We start from the raw sequence: 27,317 nt of genomic DNA, 5'->3' as shown, positions 1-27,317 counted from the left end.
GAAACATAACAACAAACACAAGGATTATTTTGGACTCTTTAGAATACTACGATAAAAACATAGATAAACCAGTAGCATTCCTATTCGTAGATCTACAGAAAGCTTTTGATAGTTTATACTGGCAATTCTTTACAACACAAATAGCGTCAATGCAATTTGGTAATAAATTTACAGAACTCATTAAAACTATATACTCAATACAAACAGCCAAAATACTGATAAACAATGATATGACAGAAACAATAAATATAAAAAAAGGAGTGAGGCAGGGCTGTCCCTTAGCCCCCCTGATCTTTATCTTTGCACTAGAAGTTCTACTAAATAAAATAAGACACAACAAGGAAATCCAAGGATTAAAAATTAAAAATGAACACTATAAACTTCAAGCTTTTGCTGATGACATGGTGTTCATTGTACAAGACCCCTTAAAATCTGCACCTATCCTAATTAATGAAATAAATAAATTTGGAGAGATTGCTGGATTAAAAATTAATAGAGAAAAAACAAAAATGATAACAAAAAATATGACAAAACAGCAGATATCGAAATTAGAAGAATCCACTAAAATAAAAACCGCCAAAAAAGTTAAATACTTATGATTATGGATTACCGCAAATTGCAGCACTATCAAGAAAGACAATTATGATAAACTAATCAATGAAATGGACAAAGATTTTTGCAGATAGTCGAAACTCCCACTCTCTATAATGGGGAAAATTGCTGTAATTAAAAGCAATATACTTCCTAGATTTCTATACCTTTTCCAAACTGCACCCATTAAACTAAACAGGACCTTTTTCAAAAACTTACACAAAAAAATTCGTAAATTCATATGGACAAAAAAAAAGGCCAGGATAAAACTTAAGGACCTACAAGACCATAGGTCAAGGGGTGGATTTGGGTTACCAAACATGGAACTATACTACCATGCCTCAATTGTAAACCTACTGAAAGAATGGATAATACTTAAAAATTCTAGAATATTAACACTTGAAGGCTATGACCTTCAATCCGGGTGGCACAAGTTTCTGATGACAGACATAGATAAAATACCAACATATTTCAGATCACACTACATCCGAAAAACCTTAATTAACACCTGGCACTTCATTAAAAAACCCCACTACCTCTGCATCCCAAAATGGATTTCACCAACAGAAGCCATTATATACCCGAATGCATTAACCCCTGATAAAATTATAACATACGACCAACTACTAAACGAAAATAATGAACTAATCCCTAAGCAAAAACTCATGGAAAAAGGTATTAAAGTAGATTGGTTACACTACCTACAAATAAAATCAAAATATAATGAAGATAAGAACAAATCAGACTTCCAAAAAAATAACCCCCTCGATAAAATAATTTTTGGTCCACAAAAAAAGCAAATATCAAATATATACAATATCCTCATTCAACACGATACTGTTGAAGAAATAGTTAAAGGAACTATGATAGCGTGGTCACAAAACTTTGGGTACACAATTTATTTAAACGAATGGGAAAAAATTTGGACTGCTAACTATAAACTAACGATGGCAACCTCATATAAGGAAAACCATTATAAAATGTTCTACAGATGGCACTTGCCACCTGCTAGACTTGCAAAAATGTATCCAAATCTATCACCATTATGTTGGAAATGCAGGGAAAAACCAGGTACATATTACCACATCTGGTGGACATGTGAAACCACCCAAAAATATTGGGAAAAAATTAAAACTATACTAGAACAAATTACTTCTCAGACTATCCATGCGAAACCCGAACTATTTCTACTAGGAATCACAAGACAAAATTTTAGTAAAGAAAACAGATATATTATAATCCATATTATTACAGCCGCACGGATTTTATATGCACAATTTTGGAAGCAAGAAAAAAACCCAACTACCCTATCACTCTTGATTAAAATAATGGAATGCGCAGAAATGTCCAAACTAACAATGGAACTGCAAAACAAGGATGAGACAGATTTCTACAAAGCTTGGGATAAATGGTACCTCTGGTTAAAAAAAAAGAATTATCTAAAAATTATTCATCAAGAAAAATATCCAACAAAAACAACTTGAAAAAATAGCAATTTACACCACAAATCATAACATCAAATTGAAACAACAAACTGTAAACATCGATTGACACGAACTCCAACTTTACAAGGAAAATAAACCCCTAAATCAATTATACATATTGGCACTAAAAACTACATACAAAACATATTGTTAAGCCTTAGGGTAAAACACACCAACTACGAGCTCAAACTACAGGCCGCAAATCATGAAAGACCCAGCTCTAACGCTGGTTTTCGCTTCTCTATCCCCCCCTCCTTCTTTTCCCTATCCCCCTTCCTTCTATATCTACTTCCCTCCCTTCACAACCCCCTTCTCCCACTCCCCAATTACTACATAAGTAGAGTGTAAATGTTAAAATGTACAATATGTATATCTCTTTTGTCTTTCTGTATTTGGTTTTTATTGTATATATTTAATAAATTTATTTTCAAAAAAAAAAATAAGCAGGAAGAGGGAGATTGTGATCCCGCTGTATAGAGCGCTGGTGAGACCACATTTGGAATACTGTGTTCAGTTCTGGTTTTTAACCCTTTTGTTCCCCTTTAAAATTTAAAAAAATTCCAAAAGTTTCTTCTGGCAATGCAGCTTACAAGTTCAAGTTTCCACTCTTCTCTCCAGTACAATCTCTTGAATCCTCTTACCAAGATGGCATCCAATCATCCACAATAAACATCCATGGCCTGTACGACTGCAAGAGTAGATTTTGAGCACCACCGGTTGTGGGGTCTATGCCAGGGTGGTTCTGAACTGGTTCCAATGTAACCAGATCCCCCAGACGATGTGGATATCAGGAAACTCCATGTTGCCACAGCGTGTGGCCATGCCCCTCTTCCTAGGCCACTGAGCAAACCAGCAGCAATGACAACTGGAACCCACCCCTATATAGCATGATGCCAAAATGAGGCAGAGGAAAGAAGGCCAAGCAGAGGAATTTTGCATTTTATCTACTTTGCACAACTGTTCTGTCTTTCCACAGATGTTTATGTATTTGCTTCATAGTGAAATAAAATGTGTTTTAAAAAAAATTGGTTAAAGGGTGTGGGAACGCGGGAACTAGTGTCTTGGAATGTGCGTGCGAAAAACATAGACCTTGAGCATGACACGTAGGATGACCCAGTTTCCCTAGCAACATTCTCCTTCCCAGCACTCTTATCTTGCCTTCTTTGCTGCTAGCCTAAGAAATGTGCAACATTATATATCATGAGGTGGGCTGATGGGGCCTTTCTCTCACTCTCGCTTTCTTTTTCTCATGCATCAGCACTTTGAAATGTAGCACAAGTTGTGTGATTTTCATTGGTTATATTTTGTATGCTTAATACGTTATGAGTTTGAATTGGTGTGAAATGTAGCATCACAGAAGCCTGCCTTTCTTTGTTTGCTTTCAATAAAAGGGTCATCCTGGATTTAATCTAGGTTGTCTCACCAAAGAGAAAAAGTTGTTTTCAAGTTTCTTGTCCGAGGTTTTTTCTCTCAATTGGATTTGTGAGTAACCCGCAGTCAGTTGCCAGCTGCGAGCCTCCCTAACCCGATAAAAGGGCATGCAAGGCTGGTTTCAGAAACAGCTATTGCAGTTCCAGAACACAGAAAATTATGCTATTATGTATCATGAGAGAAATTAGTTACCATGGAGAACAAAACATTGTCATCACCAACTGAATCCTCCAAATCTACCTGCTAATCAGAATGAAGCAGAAGGCCATGTTAATTACAAAACAAATTATCTACCCTGTCAGTTCAGTAAAATGTAATGAAAAATGCAATGCATTAGATAAATAATAACTCTTAGGAAGTTAAATAGATTCTGTATTAACAAAGAAATCATTTAGTTGCAAAGAACCCATTACATTATTTAGATGATAGACAATCTGGCATCCTGATGAAACTTTGGATGTTATTTTAAGGTCATTGAGAGGCTACAATTAATAAGAATTCAAACTATTAGAAAGCCATTTTGATGCTTAAATTAAAATCTTCTATGAATCAAGCTTGATTCCTAGTAACTTCTCTATCGGCATATCTAAAAATTCCACAGATTATCATGACGACCAGGTCATAAAGAGGCCCCAGACAGTAACCAGTAACTTCACTTCTGTCCTTTGCTAAGAGGATGCTACCTAGCTCTCTCTCTCCCACCCCTCTTTTGTGAGGACCAAACTGATTGACTTCCCAAATTAGCTTTTTAAGGATTAGCATGTTGTGAGACAGTTCCACCAGCCAATTTTCCAGCCCAGAAATCCTGCTTGTGAAGAGGGTTCGACTAGAACTAGATGGTCTCTGAGGTCCCTTCCATCTCTATCATTCTGTTTCAATCTCCTGCTTGAGCTGGAGGTCAGACTTGATGGGCTCTGAAATCCCCTCCATCTCTATCATTCTGGAACAGTCTCCTGAATGAGAAGGGGGTCAGACTAGAACTGGTGTGTGTGTATATATATATGAAAGAGCTCCCAAGGCCCCCTCCCTCCATTTTTGGGGACCTTCAAGGTGAACTGGTGTGTGTGTGGGGGGGGGGGGTTTGTGGGTGTGAAAGAGCTCCCAAAGGCCACTCTCCCACTTTGGGGACCCACAACATGAACAGAGGAGGCGGTAAAAAAGGCATGGAATTGTCTAGATGCCCAGAGCATGAACAGACCTCTCTCTCTGCAAACAGGGAGGAATCATTAGCCCTCCAACTCTTTTTCCCCAAAGGGGGTCAGACTAGATGGCCTCTGAGGTTCCCTTCCATCTCCATTATTCTGTATCAGTCTCCTGCTTGAGCAAGGGGTCAGACTAGATGGCCTCTGAGATCCCTTCCATCTCTATGATTCTGTATCAGTCTTCTGCTTGAGCAAGGGGTCAGACTAGATGGCCTCTGAGATCCCTTCCATCTCTATTATTCTGTATCAGTCTCCTGCTTGAGCAAGGGGTCAGACTAGATGGCCTCTGAGATCCCTTCCATTTCTATGATTCTGTATCAGTCTCCTGCTTGAGCAAGGGTTCAGACTAGATGGCCTCTGAGATCCCTTCCATTTCTATGATTCTGTATCAGTCTCCTGCTTGAGCAGGGGGTCAGACTAGATGGCCTCTGAGATCCCTTCCATCTCTATGATTCTGTATCAGTCTTCTGCTTGAGCAAGGGGTCAGACTAGATGGCCTCTGAGATCCCTTCCATCTCTATTATTCTGTATCAGTCTCCTGCTTGAGCAAGGGGTCAGACTAGATGGCCTCTGAGATCCCTTCCATTTCTATGATTCTGTATCAGTCTCCTGCTTGAGCAAGGGTTCAGACTAGATGGCCTCTGAGATCCCTTCCATTTCTATGATTCTGTATCAGTCTCCTGCTTGAGCAGGGGGTCATACTAGATGGCCTCTGAGGTCCCTTCCATCTCTATTATTCTGTATCAGTCTCCTGCTTGAGCAGGGGGTCAGACTAGATGGCCTCTGAGATACTTTCCATCTCTATGATTCTGTATCAGTCTCCTGCTTGAGCAGGGGGTCAGACTAGATGGCCTCTGAGATCCCTTCCATCTCTATGATTCTGTATCAGTCTCCTGCTTGTGCCGGGGGTCAGACTAGATGGCCTCTGAGATACTTTCCATCTCTATGAATCAGTCTCATGAATGAGAAGGGGTCAGACTAGAACTGGTGTGTGTGTGTGTGTGTGTGTGTGTGTGTGTGTGGAATAGCCCCCAAAGCCCCCTCCCCCATTTTGGGGGACCCTCAAGATGTACTGGTGTGTGTGTATGAAAGAGTGAACTGTCCCATTCTTTCCTTCCCAAAGTAGCATTTTGCTAGGAGCGTTCTGATTGGATGGTGGCAAAGTGTCCCATGTGGCCAAAAGGCTGTGGCTGAATGTGGATTTTTGTGATGAAAGGGCTGGGGCGAATAGCTAGGTACCTTTTGGCGAGGGAGATAATGCAGCGGCCTATCAGCTGCTGTGGAAGAAAGCTTCATCCAACTGCCTTCTGGCACTTCAGTAGTCCTGAAGGAGAAAAAACTCTGTCCACAAATAGGATTCAACAAACTTTACTTAGAGAAAGATTCACTTAAAGCAACAACTTTACTATTTTCCCAGACTGATTAATTTTAAAAATTACAGTACATAAACAGTACTTCTTGATGTTTCTGTTTCTGTTCTATAGCCAGGTCTGGATTCTCCAACATTCTGTGGTAAGAGTAGTTCTCTCATCTAAAATGATAAGCTTCTAACCCTTGCTTGCAAAGGAGAAAAATTAAACCAAAATGGAGGCCAGAGTGCATGGTTAGTAAGCCAGCCCCCTACATGCTGGTATTCTCTTAAAGAGACAGGTGCCCAATTCTCCTCCCCAGAATCTAATACAGTGGTACCCCTACCTACGAGTGCCTCTAGTTATGAACTTTTCTAAATAAGAACCAATTTTTTTGCCTCTTCTCAAGAACCATTTTCCACTTACAAACCCCAGCCTCCAAAACTATAACCAGAAAAGGCAGGGAGAAACCTCCGTGGGGCCTCTCTAGGAATCTCCTGGGAGGAAACAGCCAGAAAAGGTGGGAAGATGCCTCCATGGGGCCTCTCTAGGAATCTCCTGGGAGGATACAGGGCCTTCACCCTCTCTGTGGTTTCCCCAATTGCACACATTATTTGCTTTTACATTCTTATGTAAAAAATTGCTTCTACTTATAAACTTTTCTACCTAAGAACCTGGTCACGGAACGAATTAACTTCATTAGTAGAGGTACCACTGTACACTGATATACTACAGGGCTGCAGTTACACAGGAAAGTGCCACTGAAGGCAGGACAGGAGACAGCTGTATTAGTGGCAGGAGATTAAGAGGAAACTGGCAGCATCTTTTCCAATTAGCAAACTTTATTAAAAGGCATAAACCTTTATGAGCTGCAGCTCATTTCATTGTATACATCTTATGAAATACATACAGATATTGTAAAGAAATTTCTCTTTACCAAAAGTAGGTGAAGTGTGCAGCTGCTTTGTGAATTCAATTATATTCTTCAATTAGTGGTATCGTTCTCTCTGCAAATCTACTTTCCACTCAAAGATGTAGTTTACTAAATCAATTTTAACCTCCATTAATTTCAATATTGCTTTTCTCTGATACTTATTTTCTCTTTTTAATCTGAGGTTTTGCAGCTTGTACTGCTCAGTCTTTCTTATAAAATATCTTATCAATTTATGGATTATGGGATTACATATTTTATGACCAAGTATATTAAGGTATATCCTCTGATACTTTTGATATAATCCTTGAGATATAACATTGTTCTTGGCTATAACATTGCAATGGTGCCTTCCCCTTATAGTCACATGTTGTGATGGCCATTAATGAAATATCTCACTTAACCATTCCCCATCCCTGTCTCTCCAAAGCAATTGTTAAATAAACTTGCAAATTGATAAGTGGAGCATTGGTTGCCTCAGTGATGGGGGAGACCCTTGAAGAACAGAATAAAATTGCTGACCTTCTTGTTCTATCGGGCTCTCTGGTAGAATCCTCCCAAAAATTCTCAGGTACAAATTTCAGACACACACACGTTTGAAAATTCAAAACAATGTTCTTTATAATGAAAATTCACTTAAACCAAGCCCTCTTTTGGTATAGCAAAGAACACTCGTCTCCAAACAAACTGGTAATTTGTACAAGTCCTTTATCAGTTCTGTGATACTTAGCCTGCAGCTGTGAGGCAATTCACAGTCCTTCTTTCACAAAGTGAAACACACTTTGCTCTGGTTTAGTTTCAAAGCGGGGAAAAATCAGCACACAAAGGTCAAAGTCAGCAAAGCAGGCACAAAACACAATGATCAGATAATCCTCCACAATGGCCAAACCCACAGACTGCTCTTTATAGCAGCCTCACTAATTACCACAGCCCCACCCAACCACAGGTGGCCTCATTTTCTTTGATAATAGTCTCTCAGTTGTTGTTGCCTATGCATCGCTCTCCGCATGTGTGGCTGTATCATTAACTCTTGTTCTGAATCCAAGGAGGAGCTAGATAATTGATCTCCTTCTGAGCTGTCTGCCACACTCTCCTCCTCCCTGTCACTCATGTCTTCTTGGTCAGAGGAGCCTTCATCAGCAGATTCCATCGGGGGCAAAACAGGCCTGCAGCATGTGGATGTCTCCCCCACGTCCACAGTCCTTGGGGCAGGAGCAGGGCCAGAGCTAACCACAACACCTTCTGAAATAGATTGTCTAATTTTAAAAAGTATTTGATTCAGTTCTTATAAAAAAGAATCAGTAATTCTGATCTGTTTAGTTAGTTCAAGGCAAGCTGTTTTTTAATTCAAGGCAAGCTGTCAAGAAAAAACGGTGCTGTCTCTATAGTGACTCATCATAAAGTCAATCTGAGGTGATTTTGCTCAATTAAATGAAGCACATATTTCACATTTGGTTCCTCAGAGAACTCTTCTTTGATCTGTTCAGTTTCACCTGCCTTGGTCCATTTCATGTCAAATAATGCTTGACAGCACAATGCCTGAATAATTGGAATATGTAACTCGTTGCTTCATCTGTCTCACTCTTGCATTGCCTAATTTCATCTAGTTCATCTGGGCAATAAATTCTAACACAAACTGCCTTCTCAAAAAAAAGCTTAAAACTGATTTCCTATCTTGTTGTTGCAAATTTGCAGTAATTTATACCATCATTCCATTTCTGATACAAAACTACAAAACCATCCAATACTGTCACCTCTATAATTTGTTCTACATTCTTAGTTGCTCCCCTCATCTTCCTATTGAGAGTGATAATTGAAGTGAAGATTTTTACCCAATATTTCTAATTCTGGAATGACATTTTCGCATAGCATTCTGGAAGATAAACAGAACAAATATGTATCAAACAATGTTGTATAAAGAATGTGATAGCCAATCCATCCACAAATGTGTACATTCTAAGATTAAGCTGATGGGAATAATTTAGTAGTTTTTTATGTGGTAAAGACAATCAGGCATGAAGACAATAAGTATGTTTGGCCAGGCAGATGGTATTTGCAAATGTACAACATGCTAAAGATTTTCACACATTTACATAATGTAATATACACATACTGTATACATAGGAATAAAATACTTAAAACAATATTTTCTTGAATGTAATACAGATGGGCAATAATGTAATATACATAAGGATATTGTATACATAGGAATAAAAACAATACTTTCTTCGGTATAATAGAGATGGGCAATAATGTAATATACATAAGGATATTGTATACATAGGAATAAAATACTTTAAACAATACTTTCTTCAGTATAATAGAGATTGGCAATAATGTAATATACATAAGGATATTGTATACATAGGAATAAAATACTTTAAACAATACTTTCTTCAGTATAATAGAGATGGGCAATAATGTAATATACATAACGATATTGTATACACAGGAATAAAATTGCTGCGAGAGCAATCATGGGCTTCCCTAAATTTGCCCATGTCACACCAACTCTCCGCAGTCTGCATTGGTTGCTGATCAGTTTCCGGTCACAATTCAAAGTGTTGGTTATGACGATATAAAGCCCTTCATGGCACCGGACCAGATTATCTCAGGGACCGCCTTCTGCCGCACGAATCCCAGCGGCCAGTTAGGTCCCACAGAGTGGGTCTTCTCCGGGTCCCGTCAACTAAACAATGCCACTTGGCGGGACCCAGGGGAAGAGCCTTCTCTGTGGCGGCCCTGGCCCTCTGGAACCAACTCCCCCCAGAGATTAGAATTGCCCCCACCCTCCTTGCCTTTCGTAAGCTACTTAAAACCCACCTCTGCCGTCAGGCATGGGGGAATTAAGACTTCTTTTCCCCCTAGGCCGTTACAACTGTATACATGGTATGTTTGTATGTATGTTTGGTTTTTATATATTAAGGGGTTTTAATTTGCTTTTAGTATTGGATTTTATTGTATATTGTTCATGATTGTTGTTAGCCGCCCCGAGTTTTCGGAGAGGGGCGGCATATAAATCCAATAAAACTTGAAACTTGAAAATACTTTCTTCAGTATGATAGAGACAGACGATGAAACCTATGCAACCCTTAAAAGCCTTTTAGCCACCTGAGGTCGTATTGTTGGATGAGTTAGTTTTTTGGGTTAGGTATTTGTCAATGAAAGAGCACAGTTTTAAATTCTCTAGGGGTCGGCTTAGGTATCTTAGCTCCAGCTAAATTTTCAATGGTGCTGTCCATGAATCTGTGATGGGGAATCTCATCTGACCCTTTCTTACTAAATACATCCCTCAGGTCTCTGTACTCTTTGGTTCAGTGGCAAAGGTGGTAGGGATGCTCCCTGCAACAGAATTGTCCCGCTGAGCCGCAAGTCCACCAATGCTCTTTGCAATAGGGCAACACTCATCACTGCCTCCAGGTCATTGTCCCCAATGTGTAAAACTAACCAACTAGGCACCTTGCTGACAGTGCTGCTGTCAAAAATTAATGGGAGAAGCCCATCCCATTTCATGCCTGTCTTTCCCAGCCATCACATGCTGGCTCACTGGCTCAGCCCCAGTTGTGTTTCAAAAGCCGACCTTGCAGCTCTCCTTCCGGCCCGGAGGACGATGCTGTGGCCGCAGATCACAACCCCGGGCTTCTCCCCCTCAAAGCCATCTAAAAAAAAACAGAATAGTGTTGTTGTTGTTTTAAAAAATACTTTATTAAATATGTACATTAAAAAAGAAAGAAAACAAAGAAAAAACAAAACAACAATACAACATTTGATATATATACATATAACATACAACAAAAAATAAAGCGTCATGCTTTATACATGGATTATTTGATATCGTAGCTTAGTATTAACACCTGCTTAAAAAGCAGTGTAATTGGTTTGCAGCTCATTCATTTATAATAATATTTTCCCTTTATTGGTTATTACACATATATACATCTTGTTAATTTTCCTATTAATATGTCCATTTTTTTGTTTCATTTTCTCAATGGTATAATAGTGCCGTATATTGATAATATTTCCTCTTAATATCAATTTGATTTTTCTCTCAAAATTTAATATTTTAAATAATTTTATCGTTATTGCGAAAAACAAAAGAAAAGAAAAATGGGAAAACAGAGTAGTGTTAACAACCCCGTCATGGTGTACCTATTAATTCCTGGAGTAGACATATGTTTTAAACATACAGGATCTCCATCGGCCCACTGTTTGGATCTTTTCAATATTAAACCCGGCCGCTGCTGTGGTGGTGGCCACACCTATTCTAAATGAATGAGTGCCAAATTCCCTTGGGTCCAGGCCTACGCAACTAACGGCCCTGCTATCCAGTGCCCCAAACCATGGAGACAGAACAAGTACCCTGGTCCCCTCTCCTCTTGGTCATGTATGCTAACAGGGCAAGCATAGGGCATATCCTCAGATCCAGTGCTCTGGCTAGGTTAATTATTGCCCTCTCCCTCGCTGATTGGTTTTGGATCTTCGCAGCCTTAGCTGCAGCCCCACCCTGGTTTAACTACAGATCATTGACCATAAAGGCCCTATGTGACCTGTCACCCTTGGCTACTGCAAAGACTTCGGTGATCCTGAATGCCCCAAAGAATAGAGTCACCACCACTGCGTGGAATAATGCAGCCTCATAGAGAAAGTGGCATTGTTCCCCAAAGTCTCTAAGCTGGCTGATGGATAGGGGGCACCGGCTGTCACCACCTGTTTGTAACCCCTCCCTCAGCCAGACTTCCAATATCTTCCATACTCTAAAATCTGTGGATGAATTTTTCAATCACCTGGATTTGGCAATGAAAGCTAAGTCTGCCAGCTTACTTCTTATGGTGTGGGTTGACAAACCCCCATAATGATTAGCCATACAAAATTCTAGTAAGTGTTCCACCAGAATAGGCCACTGTTGTTTGTAACCCCATTGCTGACAAAAGGCCTAGAATTTCCTACCTGCCCTCTGATACACAGTCCTGGTACTTGCAGCAACTGACATGTCCAAGGCCCCGTTTACCTCGGATTTCCAAGCCTCCACAGGTGCCGAGGGACATCTGCCACTTGTTCCTTCGCCTGTGGAGCAAGCAGCCAGAACCTAGCCCATTGCCCACGGGACAGCATGTCGGCCATGCCATTCTCAATGCCTGGTACGTGTCTTTCCAGAAACAAGACATTTAGCTCCAAGCACCTGCTCACAAAGTACCTCACCAAATGCATCACCCTCACACTCTTGGAAGACAAGGTGTTGATCACATGAACCACCACCTCGTTGTGAAAAGTAGACAGTCTTACCTTCAAATTGCTCTCCCCATATTTCCACCACTACTACAATAGGAAAGCATTCTAAAAAGGTCAGATCCTTACATATGTCCAAACTCAACTAACTCCGGTCATTAGGAATAGCACCACTCTTCCCCTAAAACTATGCCAATCCCAAATGTATCCACTGCATCTGACTTGACCTGTAGCTCTGCCTCCAGCAACCTGTCCTACCGCCAGAAGGAAACCCATAGGTTGTTTTGCATTCTTCTCTGGTGGGAGAGATCCTGGGCTGGTTCCATGGTGCTTCTTTCTTTTTCCCATGCCTTCTTAGTCCACAACAACCAAAGCTTTGTCTGTCTCCATGAAGTAATATTTAAATAAAAATATCCAATGGGGGTACTAAAAATTGTTTAAAAGATTGTTAAAATAAAATAAAAAATGCAGTGTAATTTATAATAAAACCAAGAGGAACTGCTGCAAACACACACCACCCAGTCTAGATTTTAAAAAGTTAAAAGAGTTAAAACTATAAAATATTTTGTTAAAATGTTTAAATGTAAAAATAGAATTAAACATTTAAAAATAAATTGAAAATATAAATATAAATGAGTTAAAAAGAAAGCCTATTTACTTCTGGAGGAGCTCTTTAGAGCCAGTGGTGCCTGTCCTCCATTTAGCTCCATCCCTTGACTCCTGGACCTGTTAAATAAGTGACTTTGCATCTCTAGGTTCTTGCCATTGTCCCTTGAACTGAACAGCATTTTAATATTCCAAGACAAACAAACACACTGACAGCTTCTCCATTTAGTAATTAAATTCAAAAGAAAGTGAGGCCAGTTGTTCTGTGGCTGATAATATACAAGAGATTGAGAAAGACAGGCGGAATGATAAATCAGTGATGAGAACTGAGAGTAAAAAAAGCCAATACTCAATGGAGAGGTGTTGATGGACAAGTCCATTACCAAAATCTAGGATCATTCTGACAGCTAGAAAATTGGTTATGATGAACTAGGGAACAAATAAGAGCAAAAGATTGGAGCAATTAGTATAAAAATAAAAAATCTGCTATAACAAAAGACAACCCAAACAATGGGAAGAATGTAAACATATTTGTATATTTATTCTGTTTCTGTACTGCCAGTTTAGACCAATTTGTAACAGCTTACACAAGGAGTCCCTGTGAGTTTTTACTCCAATACTTTAGGGTGTGATTCTCATCTCCATTTCCAGGTCATTGAGCCTGTGCTGTCTGAAAACATTTTCCCAGTCATGAGTCAATATGACATCACATCACACTGTAGAACTGCAGTGAAATATGAAATGCTATTACCTTTGCACCAAGTAGTATCTATTTATTTATTTGCATTTACATGCCTTCAAACTGTCAAGTTGGCAGGAGCAGAGGCAAGTGATGGCAACTCCGCCATACAGTGGTTGGATTTGACCTTCCAGAGCGCAACCTTTCTCCAATGCCTTTTAAGCCTACGGGGCCACTGAACCTGTCAGATTTACCATTTTCAGCTTCTTTGATTCTCTAGCATCCTGCAATAAAATGTAGGTGTGGGGGAAGAAATTAGGGCTAATAAAATTCAGGCATGAGAATGGGAAGACAAATTGTGGCAGGGGAGACAAGTTGACAAGAAACAGAGGTGCCAAAGGGAATAAACCAAGGACATCTGGTCTGGGAACAGAATGCAAAATTACATCAAAAGATAACAAGAATTCAAGTTATTCCTAAAACATAAAAACAGCATGCTCTTGGTCTCTGAAAGGGCCAGGAAAAGGGGGAAAGTGTATTCTTTGCATGGTAATACCCAGACTATACATACATTCATATTATACTAAAAGCTACTTCTATCCACTCTTCATTGAGAAATGGACAGCATAATCAACAACAAAACAATTGGTTAAACAAAAACCACTTGCAAGGTTAAAAATGTTATTGAATAAGAGAAACATATTGGGGCCATATTTAATATACCACAGAAGCCTGGGAGATATCTATGAATGATCTATCTTCTACAATGAAATTGCTTAAATATAAATATTTGGTCATTTTGCTCTGTTTTGAAAAATGCATTTCTATGTAATTTATTTTATTAATTATGACAAAGCATGTAAGAATCTTCAAGAAATTTCATTGGAAGAAAAAAACTGTATTGGTTGTTAATGATGAAAAATTGGAAAGGTTCTGGTAACTACTTTTGTAAGTAACACAAGTTATGAAATGTATGATTTATTAATCATATCATGACGGGACCCTGAGAAGGCCAACTCTGTGGGACATAATCGGTCGCTGTGCCCATACCTATAATTCCATGCACTCCCCCCCCACATGCACATGTGGAACCAATCCCCCCCTGCTCCCAACACACAATGCTGTGCCTGTTTTTCACTCTCCCCAGGCTTCAGAACCTTTCTAGGAGTCCGAGGGGGAAAAAATGGTCTTCCCCACTCCCCAGAGGCCCTCCGGAGGCAGAAAATGGCCTCTTTGCTGACTTCAGGTTGAACCGGATGTTCCGTTCTTTTGCTTCAGAGCCTTTCTAGGAGAGCAAAAACAGTCTTCCCCAATCCCCCAGAGGCCTTCCGGAAGCCAGAAATGACCTGTTTCCCAACTTGAAATAGGGTATTTCTGGCCTCTAGGGGGCCTCTGGTGTGTGAGGAAGGCCATTTTCATCCTCCCCAGGCTCCTAGAAAGGCTCTGGTGCTTGGAGAGTGCAAAAAACAGTCCTTCCCCAACCCTTCCAGAGGCTGGAAAAAGCCTGTTTCCGACTCCCAGTGGGGCCAGAAGACCTGAAAATCATCTGGCCAGTATGTGCTTGCATTACTGTGTTACTGTGTCCATGTCAAGTAGCCTTATGAAGTGGCTGATGGTCAAAGTCAGAGTAGGACAGTGATGGCGAACCTATGGTGAGGGTGCCATATCTGCTGGCACACGAGCTGTTGCCCGAGCTCAGCTCCAACATGCATGTGTATGCTGGCCAGCTGATTTTTGGCTCCCACAGAGGCTCTGGGAGGGCGTTTATGCTTTACCTCTTTCTCTTGACATATTATTTATCATTTATGTTTATTTATTCAATTTTTATGCCGCCCTTCTCCTTAGATTCAGGGCAGCTTACAACATGTTAGCAATAGCACTTTTTTTAACAGAGCAAGGCTATTGCCCCCACAATCCGGGTCCTCATTTTACCCACCTCAGAAGGATGGAAGGCTGAGTCAACCTTGAGCCGGTGATGAGATTTGAACCGCTGACCTTCAGATCTACAAGTCAGCTTCAGTGGCCTGCAGTACAGAACTCTACCTGCTGTGCCCCCCCCCCCGGCTAGAGGGGTGATTTTGGAAGTGATTTGGGGTGGCATAGGAAGCCTGTGATATTTAAACATCTCATTTTTATGGCTTCTTCTGATGCTCATTGGCAGAGTTACTATGTTTAACCATTTTAGGAAAGCTGCATATATACTGGTTACCCCTTAAAATGTCAGTGTTGGCTGATGTTTTAAATTATTATTATTATACTTTTTTTTTGTTGATGCTGGGGATATTTTAAAGCTGTTGATTCCTTTAGCCTGTGCTTAGATAAACGTGCATTTCAAACCAAAGTAGATCTTTACTAATAACTGCTAATAATAAAAGCAAAGCTTGTTGAATACAAAATCACAAAATAATTAAAAACAATGATATATTTTTTTTTAGAAAGGTAGGCTTCAGTTGTACAGATAGCTGCTCTATGGCCTCAACCCACTCCAGCCAGGGCTGGTGGCATGGCAGTTGCAATTTAGAACACAACTCAAGGTTCCGATTCCATAGGAGTTTCAGTTGCCTTGCGATGATTTGAAATATCGTGTGTAGGCAATTGCTGATTGCTGCTTCATGTAGACACAGTAAGTTCTCTCTGTGTGTGTATATTCTGTGTTTATTCTTTAATTAATTGTGTGTGTGTATGTGTGCAAGTGATTGGGTGGGTGGGTGTTTAAGGTTGCCCTCTCTGCTTTTAACACTGATGGCACTGGAGCAATGATGAAAAGATGTGAAGTTTTGTCTCTCTTTTTTCCTGCAGATTCCCTCGAAATGAAAGTTGAACTAGAAATGGATGTAGCTGAGAACATTGTGTCTGAAGGAACGGTAAGGCTTCTTCCACCACCACATCTTCCATCACTGAGCTTCAGCCATTGATTAAGGAACAAAAAATGTGCATGATCCCCTCACAAAACTAATTGCCTTCTATTTATTTTGATGTATTTATTTTGGTCTTTAATCACAAGAAAGCAGCTCTTCCTTTTTAAAAATTCTCTCTTGGATTTATTTTCTGAAATTATTGCTTTCTGAACCATCTCTTTGCATGCCTAGAGTTCCTTTCCATAGCATGATGGCCACGAAGATAGTCTGTCCTGGTTCTTAGTTTGGGACTTTTCTGCAATCGGTTTGCAGGAAGAAGGGACTGTCTTTCTACTTGAGGATGGGTGTCATCACTACTTGAGAAAATTCTCTGGTGATTCCCCTTTCTCTTTCTTTTTTTTTCATACGCTTTCATTGATTTTTAAAAAGAAAACAAAAAAAAGAAGATATCTCACATATACATTGTAGAACAGATCATACTCCTTTTCTGTTACATCGTACATTGCTATTTCTTATACTTAATATTATACTAACCTATATACATTCACATACAAAAACCAAGTATAAATATTTTTGCTTTTATACAGAGTATTTTTATATTCTCTTTCTTGGCAACTTTGTGAACTGAATGACTGAGCAAATGACTGCTCCAACCTGCTCTATGAATGAGACAGATAATTCTTTCACATGGATGAATGAATGAATAAACCTTCACCATTTGGGAAAGTTATTCCACATTGGCTTGAAAGACTTTAAGCATCTTGAATTCCTTGAAGCATCCATGCACGTTGTTATTATTATGGTTTGTGGTACAGTCAGCCAGATGGTCAGACAGGGTTTGTGATTTTTGTCTACCTGTCCCAGAGATCTTCAAACTTGGCAACTTTAAGACTTGTGGACTTCAACTCTCACTGGCTGGAGAATTCTGGGAGATGAAGTCCAGAAGTCTTTAAAGTTGTCAAGTTTGGGAGCCCCTGCCCTATCTGGTTCTCTCCAGGGATCTGGGATAGGCAGATGTTTTGATAATGTTACAGATATCTTTGCAGGATGGAAGCTGTTCTGAATACAGTACAGCTGGTTTCGCAATAGACTGAGGGCGAGTTTGTCAATGCCTATGGTGTTCAAGTAATGGTCCAATAGTTTTGGGTTTGTACCCAGAGGGCCTATCATTGTTTATTTGTTTGTTTGTTTGTTTATATGTATATGAATAAGTTTCAAGTCTATTGTTTCAAGGTTTTGTTGTTTTTTTTTGAAAAATAATTTTTATTGATTTACAAAAGAGATTATGTACAAAGGGAGAAAGATACATCTTGATTAACAACATTGTGATAACCTGACATATACTTGCTGTTATGCCATGATTACTCCATTCAATTATTTTGCTAAACCAATACATATCATAACCTATTGTGGTTAACATAATACATCTCTATAGTTCGTTATCTTTTGAGTCTTTTGGATCTTCCTCCCAACCCCTCCCCCCCATTGAACTGTAATAGTTCTAAAAGGTCTAAATTGTTTATTTGGGCGGCATATGGAAGCCGCGGTTTCGTTAATGTAGTATTTATATCAATATATATTTACATTTGAGAAGAAATCGTGTTGGATTGATCAAGGTATTCTTAGTAGTCCGATATTATCCTTCAGAATTCTAGAGTTTTTCTACAGTCATTTCTACGCTTTCCACTAATATTTTAATATTTTAGTATTTTAATATATCCACGTTTTGTAGTATTTTGTTATATTTTCCCCCTTTCTTCATTTATTTCTTTTCTTAATTTTTACCCAATTGTAAAATTTTTCCCAGTTTTTGTAGAATTTCGAATCTTCTTTATTTTTGAGTTTTTGAGTAAGCCTATCCATTTCTGCACAGTCATAGATTTTTTTGATGATTTCTCTTTCAGTTGGTATAGTATCTCTTTTCCAGTTTTGTGCTATTGTTATTCTGGTAGCTGTGATTATATGGTGTATTAGGTACGTGTCTTCTTTCTTGTTTTTCAAATCAATTATGCTCAAGAGGAATATTTCTGGTGTAAGTTTTAAGGAAATTGTTGTGATTTGTTGTATCCATGTTTGGATTTTTTTCCATAGTTTTTTGATGAGAGGGCAAGTCCACCATAAATGAAAAAATGTTCCAATTTTGCTATTGCACCTCCAACAATTTGGTTTTATGGTAGGATAGATCTTGGCCAGTCTCGTTGGTGATAGATGCCATCTATAAAACATTTTTTGTAGGTTCTCTTTGTATGGAACTGATTTAGTAATTTTCAGGTTTCTCCACATTTGTTCCCATTGTTCAATGTAAATGGAATGCCCTATGTTTTTGGCCCAGGTAATCATATTTTCTTTTACTAATTCAGTTTCCATAGAGTACCCCATTATATAATTATACATTTTGGTTATAAATTTTTTCGGATATCCTAATAGTATTTTATCGATTATACTTTCTTTTTCTTGGATCCCTTCTTTTTTTTTGTCTCTATTCCATTTCGTCAAAATTTGAGCGTAGGACCACCAGTCAATATCGATATTTTGATTTCTTAGTTGCTGTCTGGATTTTATATCTCCTTTCTCATCTAATATGTGGTTGTAGTTCAATATTTTTAGTGTTTGAAATAAGTTTGGGTGTCTGAGCGCTTCAAGACTGGAGTACCATTTTGGGATTTTGTGGTAATGTTCTTTTTTAGTTTTTAACCACACATTTATTAAGGAGTCCCTGATCATGTGACATCTGAAGTATACTGGCGTTTTCCCTTTTTCGCTCCATAGGAAACTGTGCCATCCTTGGAAAATGTTATGGCCCTCCAAGGCCAAAAGTCTTTGATCTTGGAGGGTTATCCACTCTTTAACCCATAAAAGGACCGATGCTTCGTAATAGGCTTGGAAGGTTGGTAATCCAAATCCACCTTGTGTTACTCTGTCTTGTAGGGCTTTAAATCTCACCCTTGGTTTTTTCCCCGCCCAGATAAATTTTGAAATGGTTGTATTTATTTTGCTGAAAAATTTTTGGTTTAATTTTATTGGGATCGTCTGGAATAAATATAAAAATTTCGGTAGTATAGACATTTTAATTGTGGCTATCCTCCCAGATAATGAGATATGAATTTTATTCCACCTAATTAACTGTTGTTCTGTTTTTTTAATGAGGGAATCGTAATTATCTTTTTGTATTGTACCACATCTGTTCGTTAGTGTTATGCCCAGGTATTTAACTTTTTTGACAGTTTGGATTCCTAATAATGTCTCTAATTCATGTTCTTGTTTAGTGTCCATATTTTTAGTTATAATTTTAGTTTTTTGTTTATTGATTTTTAGGCCGGCCACTTCTCCATACCGTTGTATCTCTCTCAGCAGGTGTTCCCCTGTTTCTATTGGATCCTCCAAAATGAATGCTAGGTCATCTGCATAAGCCTGAACTTTAAATTCGTGTTTTTTTGTTCTAAGACCTATAATTTCCGTGTTGGATCTTATTTGATTAAGAAGTGTTTCTACTGCCAAGATGTATAGAAGTGGAGATAAAGGACATCCTTGTCTAACACCTTTTGCAGTTTGAAAAGATCTTGTTAGTTCCCCATTAAATATAATTTGAGCCGATTGTGTATTGTATATAGTTTGGATCATGTTTATCTTTTTTGGGCCGAATTGCATTTTTTTAATTAGTTCAAGAATAAACTCCCACCTTAAATTGTCGAAAGCTTTTTGGGCGTCCAAGAATATTAATGCTAATTGTTTTTCGGAGTGTGTCTCATAGTATTCTAGGGTGTTAAGAATTATTCTTGTATTATTCCTTATGTATCTGCCTGGGAGAAAACCATTTTGATCTTCCTTTATTGTTTTGTTTAAAATTGGTTTAAATCTTTCTGCTATTATTGTCATGAATATTTTATAATCGACATTGAGGAGGGATATGGGCCGATAGTTTTGTATATGTTTTTTTTTTCCCGGGTCTTTCGGGATTAGACTTATCAAGGCTTGTGTCCAGGATGTTGGTAGCAAGCCTTTTTCCAATACTTCATTAAATATTATTACTAGGATTTCTAATAAATAGTCTTTTAGTTCTTTATAGAATTCGGCCGGTATCCCGTCTGTACCTGGGGTTTTGCTGTTCTTTTGTTTGGTTATTGCGTATTCCACTTCTAGTTTAGTTATTTCTTTGTTTAGTATGGTTTCATCTGATTCTGATATCTTTTGTATTTCCGCTTCCTCAAGATATTTATTTAATTGGGATTGGTTTGTTTCTTCCTTTTGATATAAATGAGCATAATATTCAGTTACTATATTCTTTTTTTCCCCCAGTGTATGTTGTAGTTCCCCATTTTTATCTTCTAAGGTTTGTATGTATCGTTCTTCTTCTTGCTTTTTTAATTTATAAGCAAGCCATCTGCCTATTTTATTCGCATTTTCAAATTGATATTGATTGGTCTTCCTTAGTTTTGTGACAATTTCATCTTGTATTATTAAATTGATATTGTGTTTTATTGCATCTATCTCTTCTCTTATTTTTCCGTTTTGGAGGTCTTTTTGGGCTTCTAATTCTGCGTGTTTTAATTTGGTCTTGAGTTCGTTTAATTTCCTATCTTTCTGTTTCTTTTTTTTTGCTAGATAAGCTATTGTTATGCCTCTCATAAATGCTTTTGTTGTGTCCCAAATATTCTGAATAGTGGTATCAGTATTCCAATTGTCTCTTAAAAATAATTTTAATTCTTGTTTGATATGTTTGATATAATCCTGATCTTGAAATAACAGTTGGTTTATGGACCACCGGTGTTGACCTGGGGTCGGTATTTTAATTTTCATCAATATTGGTTGGTGGTCTGCCCAAATATTTGGACCTATTTCAATTTCATAGATTAACTTCCCAAAATTTTGGTCTGTCCAAATCATATCAATTCGGGACCATGACTTTTGCGGTGATGAGTAGAAGGTATATTCCCGTGCAGATGGGTGCCTTTCTCTCCAGATATCTGCCAGTCTATATTCCCTTGCTATTTCCTGGAATTCTGGTGGTAGTGCTTTCCTGTCTTTTAGTTTTTTCTTTGCAGATTTAAAGTCTTTTTTGGGGTCGTTCACTGCATTATAGTCTCCAATAATACAGATGTCCCCTTTTTGTACCTGTGCTAGTTGTTCAGCTAATTTTTGATAGAATTGTTTCTGTTTTGTGTTTGTGGCGTAGATCGCCACTATCGCTATTTCTCTATAACCTATTTTAATTTTTACAATTAGAATTCTGCCATCTTCATCTGAATAGATTTTTTCCGGTTGGTAAATGTCCTTAATGTACAAAGCAATCCCTCTCTTTTTTGAGTCTGATAGGGCTGTAAATAATTTACCTAATTTTTTATTTTCTAAAAGTTTACAATCTTGCTTCCTAATGTGTACTTCCTGAAGACATGATATATCTGAATTTTGTTTTAATAATTTTGTCATTATCTGTTTTCTTTTTATCGGAGAATTCAATCCGTTGATGTTTACAGAGATCAACTCAAGTGTCTTTCGCGTCATTTTCCTCCCTCTCCTCTCCGGTTACCTTCTCTTCCTTTATTGACGTTTAGCCGCCGCTCTTGTTGTTACCCTTTGTTCTTTTTGTTGTCTTTCCCCACCTTGTTCTTCCTCTCCTCTATCCTCCCTCCGTCTCTCCTCCTGTGATAGTTCCTCTATGGTCTGACGAATCTCTGTGTCTTGCTCTAAATTGTTTTGAATAAAATAGTCCGCTTTCTCGAACGAGTCTATTTTAATTTTTTTTCCGTTCCATGTTACCAGAAGGCCATCCGGAATTAGCCATCGGTATGGGATTCCCCTTCTCAGTAGTTTTGCCGTAAAGAAGTGGAATTCTCTTCTTTTCTCCCTTATTCTTTTCGGAATTTGTTTGAGTATTATAATTTCTTTTTCTTGGTACATAATTTTCCCACTTCTTGTTGATTTATATATTTCATCCCTAATGGATTTTTTGGTAAATTTTACGTGGACCTCTCTGGGTAATCTGTGGTTCTTGGCATAGTTTGTTTGTATTCTATAAATTTCGTCAATGTGGTCCTTGACCTCCTCTAGTTCGATCTGTGTGTTGTCGGTAATCAGCTGGGCTAATTTGTTAAATAGATCTTCGTCTGTATTTTCCGGAATGTTTTGGAAGCGAAGAAAATAAGCTGCTTTCTCCATCTCCAGGATTGCGATTGAATTTCCGAGCTCATTATTGGCCGCGATTAATCTTCTTTCTGATTCAATTCTTCTTTCATCGATTCTTTTTGTGTCTGTTTCAATATTTTGTATCCTCTGCTCATGGTTAATTATGATTTCTTGTATACCTTCGAGTTGATTTTCCAGGCCTTCCATCTTTCCAGACATCTTTTCAAAGTTTTGTTTTGTTTCCTCGTGGTTTTGCCTTATGGTTTCTTGAGTAACTGTAGCTGCCTCTTGGCTGCGGACCATAAACTCTTGAATCAAACTTAGTGAGGCCTGAATCGATTGCAAAGAAGTTTTGTCAGTGGTTGCCATTTCTGTGTTTGGTTTTACAGTTTGCATCGTCGGAGTTCCTGGTGTAGCTTTTTTTTGGTATTTAGAGAAATTAGTTGTCATACTCCCTAACCAGACGAAGATAGTTGACAAATTGTCCAAATTGTCCAAATTATCCCAAAGTAGTGACCTTTCCACGTGTTCAATTGAGTCGTAAAGATAGGGATGTTATTTAAGTCACAGTTCAAGAATAGTCTTATTTGGGAAATTAGAATAGTTAGATTCGTTCTAACGCAGCTGAATTCTCCAATATTAGTAGAGAAAGAAGTCAAATACAGAGTGCAAAATTTCTGATTTCTACTCTCTAATTAATTATATCTATGTCTATCACTTAATTGTTCACTTATTGGCAGTTAGTCAATTACAACAGTGTTCAATCAGAATATAAGTAGAGTTTAGATAGAAATAAGATTTAAATACAGTTTAAGATAAATAGTTAATCCTTCATAAAAACTATACTCTAATATTAATATTAATAGTAATCAAGATTGTGTAAGTTAATTAAGTCTTGGTTAACAGTTAATAAAAGATAATAAATAGTATAGATATTATAAATATAAATATTATAAATACTATAAATAGTATAGGTCTACCTTAAGTTAATTCAAGCTTAGTCTTAAAAAGCCTTACAACGTTCTATAAGTACTGTTATAAACACTATATGTAATAATTATTAATTAATCCTTAATAGTATTGTTTAATATCAGCTGTCAAGTACCAATTAATTTAAGGTTCTTGGTATAACCCCTAAGCCAACAATCAATTAATCACAATTAGTCACAGTTAATCATTTTTGATTGTTAAACCGAGGGAAATCAAGAAAGGAATAAGGTTTCTTAATCTTAGTTAGAGGAGGAGGAGGGGAGGAGGGGAGGAGAGAGAGAGATTAAATTAGGGAGAGCACATGGGCATAAGGAAGGACAAGAAAAGGAATGTAAAAAGAGAAGGAAGACAGGCAAAAATAAATCAGCAAAAAAAAAAGAAGAAAGAAAAAAAACAAAAGAAAGAGTGGGGGAAAAACAACACAAAACTAACAGTTACAATGATCAATATTAATAATAGTAAAAGTGATAGTAATAATGTTAATAAAATGCACTAAGAAAATAAGTAACTAATATAAGTAACTAACATAAGTAACATAAGTGATTATAAATACGACACGTTTCAATCGGCTCCAAATTTGCAGCGTTGGTTTCAATTAGGCGTCCGCAGTTCAGTCAGTAATTCACCAGAGCACGAGGTATCTTAAATGTCGACAACGATTCTCCCACTAGGCATACAGAAGAGAGGGACGTCTTCTCTTCTCTCTGTTCTTCTCCTTCTTTCAGACAGCTTAAATTTTATAACCCCCCACAGACCATACTGAAGCAACAAGCTTTTAGCTTTTAGCCCTCCTTCACCCTCTTCCGCCTCTTCTCTGTCGTCTCTATCGCCTCCCAGCCGAGTTTCTTTAATGGTGGTTGGTTCTCTGAACTCGCTGGAGGGGAGGAGGGGCAAATAACGCAAACGGCGGTTGTCTCAGCTCTCAAACCTCTCGCAACTCTCGAAACTCCTCTCGCCGTTCTTGCTTGTCTCTTGCTTGTTTCCTTCGAGGTGATAGATGGCTGTAGAGGAATCTTCTCAATCCAGCAGCACTGCGTCCCCAACGTTCCAAGTCTCCCGTCTCGTTAACCGTTCCCCGGTCTCACTCCAACTCGTTGCAACGCTTGCACACTTTTCCACCACGCCGGCCTTACAACTCTGGCCCTTCTAGGCTCTCCGTCCCGCTCTCCGCTCTCTGTCACGGGCCTTCAATCTATAAGCTCTCCAGCCAGCTGCAACCACTTCCGCCCACCATCAGCGACTTACTTTTCCCTCAGACAATAACGCGCTCCACTCTCTTCAATCGCCACTTCTTGATTGCAGGAGACTATATCGTTGTTTTCCACCTCTGAATCTTCCTGGGTAAGTATTATTAATGTTGTTGTAGATATATATATAAAAAGAAGAATTTTTTTTTTTCAAAACCGCTGGTGCCGCCGCCGCTCGGTTTTTTTGCTTACTTGATGACAGTTTAGCAAGCCAGGCCTTCGGGCTGGGGACAAAACCCCGGCTTTTTTCCCCGCCAAAACACGGGGTTTTCCCACCCGCTAGGGGGGGGAGTTGCGGACCCCCCGATAGCTGGATGCTTCCCCTCACTGTAATTCTTCCCACCAAGAAGAATTAACACCACTAATTGGTTTTTTAACGGGAAATCTCGAGTACAAACCAGGAGCTTCTGACTTGCACGTCGCTTCAGCCTGGCTCCACCCCCGGAAGTCTATTGTTTCAAGTTTTATTGGATTTATATGCCGCCCCTCTCCAAAAACTCGGGGCGTCTAACAGCAATCATAGACAATATACAATAATAATCCAATACTAAGAGCAAATTAAAACCCCTTAATATAGAAAACCAAACACATAAGGCCAAAATAGCCCTATCCTAGTCTCCCTTAATTTTAAAAATTCAGCAAAAACATGGTTTTTTGTGTCGAATCAACCAGGTATATTAAAGGAGCATCACAACTTCCTTTTTGTCTGCAAGTTCAAATCCCAGTGAGGGAATGGCTAGCTGATGAGGCCAGAACAAGGCTGAAATAGATCTATCCTAGTCTCCCTTAACTTTCAAATTCAGCTAAAACATGTCTCTCTCTCTCTCTCTCTCTCTGTGTCACACACACACACACACACACACACACACACAAAGTCCTATTAAGGGTATGCATGTGTTCAGCCTCTGATGGGCCTTGGCCATCAGCTGAGAGAAAAAACAAGAGAAAGAATGAGCGATCTTATTTACCAGTTTACCTGTATTTGCGTGTAATACCCAGGGGACTCCAAGCCTTTCTTCATGATACGAATTGCAACAGCTGTCATCTTTTTTTATATATCCTTGCCATCTTCAACTATCCTGATATTAAAATACTGACTGCTATTTTTGCCACGTGTTCGTTTGTTTATATTTATTTATTTAGACTTCTATGCTGACCAATACCTCGGTACACAGGGTAGCTTACAGCAAGTAAAATACAATACAACAGCAATAATAAGAAGTGTTGGTTATGACTTATAAAGCCCTACATGGCATCGGACCAGAATGCCTATGGGACCACCTGCTGCCGCCCGAATCCCAGCGACCAATTAGGTCCCACAGAGTTGGCCTTCTCCGGGTCCCATCGACGAAACAATGCCGTCTGGCAGGACCCAGGGGAAGAGCCTTCTCTGTGGCGGCCCCAGCCCTCTGGAATCAGCTCCCCCCAGAGATTAGGACTGCCCCCACCCTCCTTGCCTTTCACAAACTTTTGAAAACTCATCTGTCGCCAGGCATGGAGGAATTGATATATCCTTAGCTGCTTTTGATTTTATGGATGGTGTGTTTGACTGTTTTTAATAAGGGGTTTTTAAAGACTGTTTTAACATTGGATTTGTATATGATGTTTTATTGTTGTGAGCCGCTCCGAGACCTCATAGAGGGGCGGCATACAAATCTAATAAATTATTATAAATTATTATTATTATTATTATTATTATTATTATTATTATTATTATTAATAAATAACAAATTATTTTTTTTAAAAAAACCCATTTTAAAACCATTATAAAACCCCATTATAAACCCACTATGAATCCTATCACACATACGCATACCAATCAACCTATTTGGGCCGTGGCTGATGTTAATGTTCGCGGCCCACAGGTCTTTGCGGCTTTCCAGAAGGCCAGTAGGGTGAGAGCAGTACGGACATCAGAGGTGAGTTGGTTCCATAGAGGCAGGGCATCCACAGAGAAGGGCTCTCCCCTGCGGCCCCACCAACCTGCATTGGTTAACTGACAGGATTTGAAGAAGACCAATCCTGTGGGATCTTATTGGTCTCTTGGAGGTATGCGGCAGGAGACAGTTAGTATATATGTGGGGGTGAGGAGTATACACTCACAAACACATAAACACAAAAACTTAGGAAGGACATGTAAAGAAGGGAGACTAGTAGAGATCTATTTCAAGCTATTTGGCTCTCATCAGCTAGCCATAGCCTTCTATGACTCAAACCTGGAGTGCTTGCCTTGCTACGCAGTGCTTAACATGGCTAGCTGATGAGAGCTAAATAGTCTGAAATGGATCTTTATTTCAAATAGTCTCCCTTTATTTCTTTATCGATTCTTTGTAAGTTTAACAGTTAGAAAACTCCCACTTAAAATGGAACAATCAATCAGAAGAACACATTCAAATTTGAACTTGTGGTAACTACATCATTCTATTTACATATTCAACACCCCTCCCCTCCTGGTTCAGTTACAGGTCACTCAGAGAGCCAGGTGACGAAATCCTCCAGTCAGCTGGGTCTGCGCACCATCCTCTCTGACCTGGACATATCAGTTGAGTCATGGAAACAGGAGGAGGAGGAGGTCGGCTCATCTGCGACTTCGCAGAGTA

General features: G+C 38.8%; 1 long non-coding RNA gene across 3 annotated transcripts in view; it reads left to right on the top strand.

Moving 5' to 3' along the window:
* Positions 1–27,317, top strand: part of LOC139175799 (uncharacterized) — a 69,843-nt gene extending 42,526 nt beyond the window's left edge. For 2 of the 3 annotated variants that reach the window (XR_011560576.1, XR_011560575.1), the window contains exons 2-3: positions 16,299–16,363; positions 27,177–27,317. This is a non-coding gene — a long non-coding RNA (uncharacterized lncRNA). The remainder of the gene's footprint in view (positions 1–16,298; positions 16,364–27,176) is intronic. The other variant, XR_011560574.1, reaches the window with a different exon arrangement.

The sequence above is a fragment of the Erythrolamprus reginae genome, chromosome Z, assembly GCF_031021105.1.
Source record: "Erythrolamprus reginae isolate rEryReg1 chromosome Z, rEryReg1.hap1, whole genome shotgun sequence".
Taxonomy (NCBI): Eukaryota; Metazoa; Chordata; class Lepidosauria; order Squamata; family Dipsadidae; genus Erythrolamprus; species Erythrolamprus reginae.
The sequence above is the reverse complement of the archived record's forward strand: the minus strand, read 5'-3'. Positions and strand labels throughout refer to the sequence as shown.